This window comes from Penaeus monodon, chromosome 41 (genome assembly GCF_015228065.2).
Source record: "Penaeus monodon isolate SGIC_2016 chromosome 41, NSTDA_Pmon_1, whole genome shotgun sequence".
Taxonomy (NCBI): Eukaryota; Metazoa; Arthropoda; class Malacostraca; order Decapoda; family Penaeidae; genus Penaeus; species Penaeus monodon.
In genome coordinates this window covers 26,497,634-26,506,352 of record NC_051426.1, presented here as the reverse complement: position 1 = coordinate 26,506,352, position 8,719 = coordinate 26,497,634, and positions in this window count along the sequence as shown.

Below are 8,719 nucleotides of genomic sequence, written 5' to 3'. Positions count from 1 at the left end.
AAGGCGGCCCAACTCCCCCCAAACGCCCAAGCAAACCTAGTATGGGGGCCGTCACTCTCACGCCCCCTAGTATGCCGCCCCTCTCACCCCCCACCTATTTTGGGGGCCGCCCACTCTCACCCACCACCTAGTATAGGCCGCCCACTCTCTCATCGCATAAAGTATCGCCCATCATCCTCTTTGTCTCTATGCAGACCGCCCACCCTGTTGCCCCCCCCCCCCCATCCTCACCACCCACCCTCACCCAACGCCCATCGCAGACAGACCCACTCTTCTTGCCCACCCTCACGGCGCCCACCAGAACCCACTCACCCGCCTATCATCTGTTTGCTCTGGGCGATTACCTAGCGCCGGGTACGTGTCTTGGCTGCTAACCTCACTACGTCCCCACTTCGAAGCCTCTCTGTTTTGTCTCGTCCGTTGTTGCTGTCGCTGTCGGCTCCTCCTGTCATCGCCGTTGGCTATTTGGCTTCTTTTCTTTGTCTGTTTGTACGTTTTCCTTTTTTTCTTTCTTTCTTTTTTCGTTTTTGTCGGTTTAAGTGGTGCGTTATGTGTAATGTGTTGTGGAGGAAGGTGTCAGAGGGAAAGGGAGAGATAGATAGATAGATAGATAGAGAGAGAGAGATAGAGAGAGGGGGGGTTAGAAAGAGAAAGACCGAGATAGAGGCAGACAGAGAATGGAAATGAGATTCAAGAATCAGAAATTGAAGGGGAAAGGAGTATAGAGAGAAAGAAAGAAAATCAGAAAGGGAGGAATAATGAGAGAAAGAAAAATAGGAAGAGTGACAGAGAACCAGAGAAATAAAGAGACAAGAAACAAGAAGAGAGAGACACATTCTGCGATGCGGATCTCGATGCGCATTTGTCTTTGTTTTTTTCCTCTCTTTTTTTGTCCTTTTTTCTGGAAATGGATCACTCCGAAATTGCAGCCGTTTCGTCCCATCATCCACGGGGACAGCCCCTCATTAGCCCCCATACGCCTCTTGGTTACAATGGCGCGGGTGTTGTGTCGCGCCAGAGGGTCTTCTAACAGGGCAAGCGTGGGGTAACGGACGAGGCTAATGACTAACGGTTTTCAATTTGAAGTGATTGGCTGGCCTTATAGCCAATCGGGAGACGCGGGAATATTGGACGTGAGGGCTTGCATTGTGCAGATTTCGCTGTATTCCTGTTGCTCGCTTTTGGGTAATGTCGAACTTCGCCCTTTCTTATATTTTATGTGTTTATTTATCACATTGGTATTTATTTATTAGTAGTATTTTTATTTGCAGTATTTTAAATGTCACGTGCTGTCCTGCTTCCTAAAAATGCAAAATGATACCAAACTTTTTCTTTTCTTTTCTATTTTGTACTAGGTATGTATACAGTATATATACACATTAAAGTCGCCTGTGGTTTATTGTGGTTAAATTACAAAATGTTGGAGAAATAACATTTGCATTTTTTTTTCTATATGTGTGTTACGAGCTTTAGCACATCCATTAGGGAAATGTGCATTTTCTTGTTTGCATTGCCGTTAGGGATGGCTTCATAGTATGCAAATATTATGCATATGATTAACAGAAATGTAATGGTCTTGTGTGTTTACCAGTGCTAGGTAAATGGATTGATCTGCTGACGTTTATAGACGCATAATGAAGAGTTATTATTATTATTTTTATCATACGAGTTTGTTTATTCGTTTGTTTACTTGTATACCTGATCCAAGAACGGCGAGCCTGACTGCGTCGAGTTTTCATTTGTTTGTGTATCGAGGTTGGGACGTTTATTTTGCAAACATTTTAGCAAATCTGATGATGGAGGGATGAAGCATTTGATGGACATGGAGGCGAGTGGGCCGGGTTTTTTTTTTATTGTTTTGGAGAGTTCTTTTTTTGTTTGATTGTTGATGAAATCATGATGGGGCTCCTTTTTTATTGTTTATTATTGTGAATGGGATTTTTTTTTTCTTTCGTTTTTTTTTATCGGGATAAAGTTGGAAATACCCTTTTATGTAAATGAGTTTTGTGCAGTGGGGACTGTTACGGTAGGGATTTTTGTGTACTGCTATGTCTGGTTTGATAATGAAATGGAAAGAGAATGGGTATGGTTGCTGTTCACTCGAATCATTTTGAAATCTGCGCGCTCTTAAAAGTAGGCAGACAACCCGCAAAAGTACAGGGGAATTATTAACGTTTACGAAAACTTTTCGAAAGAACTATATTTTTTCATATTTTTTCCAAACTTGGCGCTTAGAAAATGGTATTGAGTTCGTATGCAAATATGTGTATTATTTTCTTCAGATGTACTGTAGATTTTTTTTTTTTTTATGAATGTTAGCCTCAGAGAAAAAGTGCATAAAAGAATTATTTCAGTAAAAGATTTGCCTGATGTGTTAGAAAAAAAAAACTTATTGAGTTGTTTTTTTATGTAAAAAAAATATATATCAGAATATTATCCACAATGGAAAAGTATACATGGTAAAATAATTTCAGTAAAAGGTTTGCATTGATGCATTAGAAAAAATATATTTTATGGCTTTGTGCTGCGGAATAAAACACTTCTGCAACATTTTTAGAGCTTGAATAGGAGGAAGAAATAGATAAAAAAGTATACGTGTATTTTGAAATAAGCACTAACGAACTTTATCAACTTTGCTACTACCGTCAATTGCACCGTAACGACCTGTGTAGAGTCCCCGAACAATTAAAGCGTGATTACTTGCCATCAGCAAAATAAGAGCCTTTTTTTTTACAGCAAAGTAACATGAGTTAGGATCTTTTGTTGTTATCGTTGCTAATGTTGGTTGTTGTTGTTGTTGTTGTTTTCGTCTCTGCTTGTTATTGTCGATTTTGTTGTTTACCTTGTTTGCTTTAAGGGGGATGGGGATTAGCGAAGAGGGAATGAGAAAAGGAAAGCGATAGACGAAAACAAAGACGCGAAAAACGAAATAACTTAATGATTATTAATGAGATTGGACTAGTTTTTGGGGGTGGGTTGGTGGGTGTGTTGTTAGGGGGTGGGTGGGCGAATGGGTGGGTTTGGGAGCGAGGGCGTGGCTGTAGGGGTGGGGGGGGTTAGTGCACATGTAAACCAGAAAAGGCCTCAGAGAACATGGCAGCCTCGCTTTAAGGCTCTTTTGAGGGTCAAGAACGAGCATGAAAGGGGGACATGTCGCTCAGTTAACAGCTTGATGAACATGTGTATCGCTAACAGACAGGTAGATGGGCGGATTACCATATAAATAGAGGGAGAGGAGACGTAGGGGTGGAAAGGAGAAGCGACATGGTGGTGGAAGGGAGAGGAGACATGGGGGGGGAGGAAGGAGAGGAAGGAGGAAGGGAAAGCAGAGAGGAGGGGAAGGATGGGGGAGAAAGGGAAGAGGAATAAGGGGGGGGGTGAAGGAAGGGAGGAAGAGAGAGGGAGAGGATCCGCAGGGGGGAAGAGATGAAGAGAGAGGGAGAAGGAACGAGTCAGAGAAGGGAGAAGGAAAAGGAAAGGTTGGGTAATAAAAAAAGAAATGCAAGAAAGATGTAGAAATTCGGGAATAAGAGGTGGTAATTAGGACAAAAGAATGAGAAAGAGAAGAGACAAAGACTAAAAGAGAGAGAGAGAGTAAAGAGAAAATCCTAAAGAATGGGAGAGAAAAAAAATGAAGAGAGAGACAGTAGAGAAAGCAAAAGGGAAAAAAAATCAAGAGAGAGGGAAAGATAAATGAGAGAAAATGCAAGACAGCGAAGAGTTTGTAAGAAAGATTTCAGTCAAGGGGTAGGAAGCCAAGACAGGCGACGTAAATACAACCACCTCGCAGACACAGATACATTTCCACCCTACGTTTCCAGTGGACGTAAAAATCGGGGGAAATGGAGGAGGAGGAGGAGAAGGAAAAGGTAAAAGAGGTGTAGGGAAAGGAGGAGGTGGAAGAGGAGGAAAGGGAGGAGGTGGAAGAGGAGGAAAGGGAGAGGGAATAGGAGGAAGAAAGTAGGAAGAGAAAGAAAAGGAAAGGGAAAGGAGGAGAAATAGAAGGAAAAAGAAAGGGAAAGCGATTAGGAGAATCAAGAAGAGAGGAAGAGAAGTACCGAAAACAATGACGCCGACAAACGAGAGTAAAGAAAGAAAACAAAAGAGAAGAAACCCCAATAAAGATGGAAACGGGAGAGAGAGCTAGAAAGAGAGAGAGAGAGAGGCAACGTGATTTGAGAGGAGCTCAGAGAGATGGAAAGGATTTGTGGCAGGATATTGAAACACAATTCTGCCTCATCTTACTTGTATGGAAAGGTATCAAGTGCGGATATTTATGCGATTGTGCGCTGCAGGGAGGGCGATGCTGTTACTGGGTGCTGTTAGGTGCTGTGGATGTGTGTGTGTGTGTGTGTGTGTGTGTGTGTGTGTGTGTGTGTGTGTGTGTGTGTGTGTGTGTGTGTGTGTGTGTGTGTGTGTGTGTGTGTGTGTGTGTGTGTGTTTATGGGAGGGGGTGTTTTTAGATATATTAAGAAAGAGAAAAAAAAATGAAAAAGAAAGGGGGACAGACAGACGGACAGACAGACAGACAGACAGACAGACAGACAGACAGACAGACAGACAGACAGACAGACAGACAGACAGACAGACAGAGGAGGGGAAGGGAAACGAAGGGAGAAGCTTAATGGCTATGGAGCTGTTTGATATTTCGGATTGGTTATGGACAAACCAGGACGAAGATTGACTTAGCCTATAAATAACGACGAAGTGATACGCCCCTTTAGTGAATGGTTAGTAGTCTATATACACAGTGTCTGGTTTGATGGATGAAGTGATTAGTTTGATGTATAAACAGTAGGTTCGTCTCTCCAGTGATCACAAATAGACAGATGAGTGAGCAAAGAACGAGTCATATGTTTTCAGATGAAGCAAAGAAATCTGTTCTCTTTTTTTTTTTTATCTTTTATCGTCCAGGCCGGATGAAGATTTACAGTTCAGGCCTGTCAATAAGCTTGCGCTATTTTTCAAGATGATTTGCAAGCACAGGCCGTGAGATTGTTTCAGAAAGATGCCGATCCAGGAATTGTAATAAGTGTTGTGAATAGAACTGTAATAGGTGATGTGAATATTTAGTCACACACACACACACATGTGTGTGTGTGTGTGTATGTATGTGTGTGTGTGTGTGTGTGTGTGTATGTGTGTGTGTGTGTATGTGTGTGTGTGTGTGTGTGTGTGTGTGTGTGTGTGTGTGTATGTATGTATGTATGTATGTATGTATGTATGTGTATATATTATATATATATATATATATATATATATATATATAGAGAGAGAGAGAGAGAAAGAGAGAGAGAGAGAGAAAGAAAGAAAACGAAAAAGAAAAAGACAGACAGACAGACAGACAGACAGACAGACAGACAGACAGACAGACAGACAGACAGACAGACAGACAGACAGACGAACGGACGGACGGACGGACAGACAAATTTTCAAATTCCTCATCCTCTTTCTGCAAGTCTTCCCCCCCCCCCCCTCCCTCTTTCCCTTCTCTCATTTCATCTACTCTTCTTCCTCTTCCTCTCCTCCTAACTCCCTTCTTCTCCCCTCATCTACTCCCTTCTCCCCACCTCCTCTTTCTCCCCCTCCCCTTTTTCTCCTCTTCGCCCCTTTCCTCTCCTCTTCGTCCTCTTCTTCTCCGCCCCTTTCCTCTTCTTTTCGTCCCCTTCCTCTCCTCATCGTCTCCGTCTCGCTTCCTCCTCTTCGTCCCCGTCTTCCTTCCTCTTCCTCTTCACCCTCTCCCTCCCTCTCTTCCCCCTCCTCCCTCCCCTCTCCTCTTCCCCCTCCTCCCTCCCCTCTCCCCCTCCTCCTTCCTCTCCCCTTTTCCCTCTTTCCCCTCCTCCCTCCCCTCCCCTCTTCACCCCTCCTCCTTCCTCTCCCCTTTTCCCTCTTTCCCCTCCTCCCTCCCCTCTCCCCCTCCTCCCTCCTCTCCCCCTCCTCCTTCCTCTCCCCTTTTCCCTCTTCCCCCTCCTCCCTCCCCTCCCCTCTTCACCCCTCCTCCTTCCTCTCCCCTTTTTCCCTCTTCCCCCTCCCTCCCTCCCTCCCCTCTTCACCCCTCCTCCTTCCCTCCCCTTTTCCCTCTTTCCCCTCCTCCCTCCTCTCCCCCTCCTCCCTCCTTCCCCTTTTCCTCTTTCCCCTCCCCTCCCCTCTTCCCCCTCACCTCCTTCCTCTCCCCTTTTCCTCTTCCCCCCTCCCTTCCTCTCCCCTTTTCCCTCTCCCCCTCCTCCCTCCCCTCCCCTCTTCACCCCTCCTCCTTCCTCTCCCCTTTTCCCTCTTCCCCCTCCTCCCTCCCCTCCCCTCTTCACCCCTCCTCCCTCCTCTCCCCTTTTCCCTCTTCCCCCTCCTCCCTCCCCTCCCCTCTTCCCCCTCCTCCTTCCTCTCCCCTTTTCCCTCTTCCCCCTCCTCCCTCCCCTCCCCTCTTCACCCCTCCTCCTTCCTCTCCCCTTTTCCCTCTTTCCCCTCCTCCCTCCCCTCCCCCCACTCAACGACCGCAGTGCAACAAAAGGAGAAATCAGTTCGAGCGAAAGCCTCCCGCGGCGTGATTTCGAGGGATGCAGATCAAGCGGGAGACGAGGCGAAGGGACTCGAGAATGTGACAATAAAATGCATTAGGGGGGCTCGAGGGCAAGGAGGCGTGGGGGCGTGTGAGAGGGAGTGGAGGGATGAGGAGAGTGCGGTTGAGAGAGTGGGCGTGTGAGAGGGAGTGGAGGGATGAGGAGAGTGCGGTTGAGAGAGTGGGCGTGTGAGAGGGAGTGGAGGAGGAGAGGAGAGGAGATAAACAGAGAGGGAGGGAAAGAGGTTAGAGAGAGGGAAATAGTGATTGTGTTAACAAGACAGATAATAGGGATGATAGAGTGAAAGAGACGGACAGACAAATGGATAGAGATAATTATAGACGTGTGTGTGTGTGTGTGTGTGTGTGTGTCTGTCTGCGTATCTAATGTCTGCTTATCTGGATGTCTGCGTGTCTGTTTCGTGTCTGCACCCGGCGCGGACTGGATATCAACCGGGCAAATATGCAGTGTGTGTGGAAGCGAGAGAGGGACAGACATACAATGCGTGTATTTGCGAGTAAATGCTGGCAAGGTGTAGCAGAGGGTCAACAAGAGAGGGGGGTGCCAAGGGAGACTCGGTGGGTGGGCGGAGGGGGAGGGTAGTGGGCGAGGGGTTGGAGGTGGGTGGGTGGGGGCAAGGGTGTTAGGATTGCAGTGGGCGTTAAGTGGGGGCGGGGTAGGGGGCCGGTGGGCGGGGAAAGGCTAGGGAATCAGGGGGTGGGTCTGAGTCCCGGAATTTAGAGCAAATGTCACTTGAGGAATTTATAGACTTCTGTGTGCGTGGTCACCATCATCATCATCATCGTTATCGTTATCATTATCTTGACCATGATCATCGTCCTCATTATTATGAAATAGAGTAATCTTCATCGTCGTAATCACCCATCATCATCATCACCATCATCCCCATCATCATCATCATCATCATCATCATCATCATCATCATCATCATCATCATCATCACCATCATCACCATCACCATCATCGTTATCCCCATCGCGTCATCACCATCATCGTTATCCCCATCATCGTCATCACCATCACCGCCATCCCCATCATCATCATCACCATCACCGACACCATCATCATCTGATGTTATTCCTGTTCACGGCGACGGATAAGTCAGTCCTTTTAGGCTCATAAGCACATGTTTACGTGCTTTTCCCTTGACCCGTTGGCAGAAGCTCCCTTGCATAAATTAGTTTATAAATGAGTTTATTTACGTTCCGCCTCGCCATGGGAGCGGCAAGCGTGATCTGAGAGGGAGGATGATTCGTCAAAATTCGTTAAATTTCGCTGGAAAATAGTTTAAAATCAGGGCGCTTGGGACGTTTCATCCGGAACTGGTATCCTAACCCCGTCTTCTATCCTACCCCTATCCTGCACTTCACCTCGGGCCACGACCCCCCCCCCCTCCCTGAACCCCTCACTCCAACTTCACCTTTCCACTCTACCACCTCACCACCACCACTCCACCACAACCACCTCACCATCCCATGCCATCTCACCACAACCACCTCACCACCACCACTACCACCTTACCACCACCACTCCACCACAACCACCTCACCATCCCATGCCATCTCACCCCCCCCCTCACCACCACCACTACCACCTCACCACCACCACTCCACCACAACCACCTCACCATCCCATGCCATCTCACCACAACCACCTCACCACCACCACTACCACCTTACCACCACCACTCCACCACAACCACCTCACCATCCCATGCCATCTCACCCCCCCCCTCACCACCACCACTACCACCTTACCACCACCACTCCACCACAACCACCTCACCATCCCATGCCATCTCACCCCCCCCCCCTCACCACCACCACTACCACCTTACCACCACCACTCCACCACAACCACCTCACCATCCCATGCCATCTCACCCCCCCCCCCCTCACCACCACCACTACCACCTTACCACCACCACTCCACCACAACCACCTCACCATCCCATGCCATCTCACCCCCCCCTCACCACCACCACTACCACCTTACCACCACCACTCCACCACAACCACCTCACCATCCCATGCCATCTCACCCCCCCCCTCACCACCACCACTACCACCTTACCACCACCACTCCACCACAACCACCTCACCATCCCATGCCATCTCACCCCCCCCCCTCACCACCACCACTAC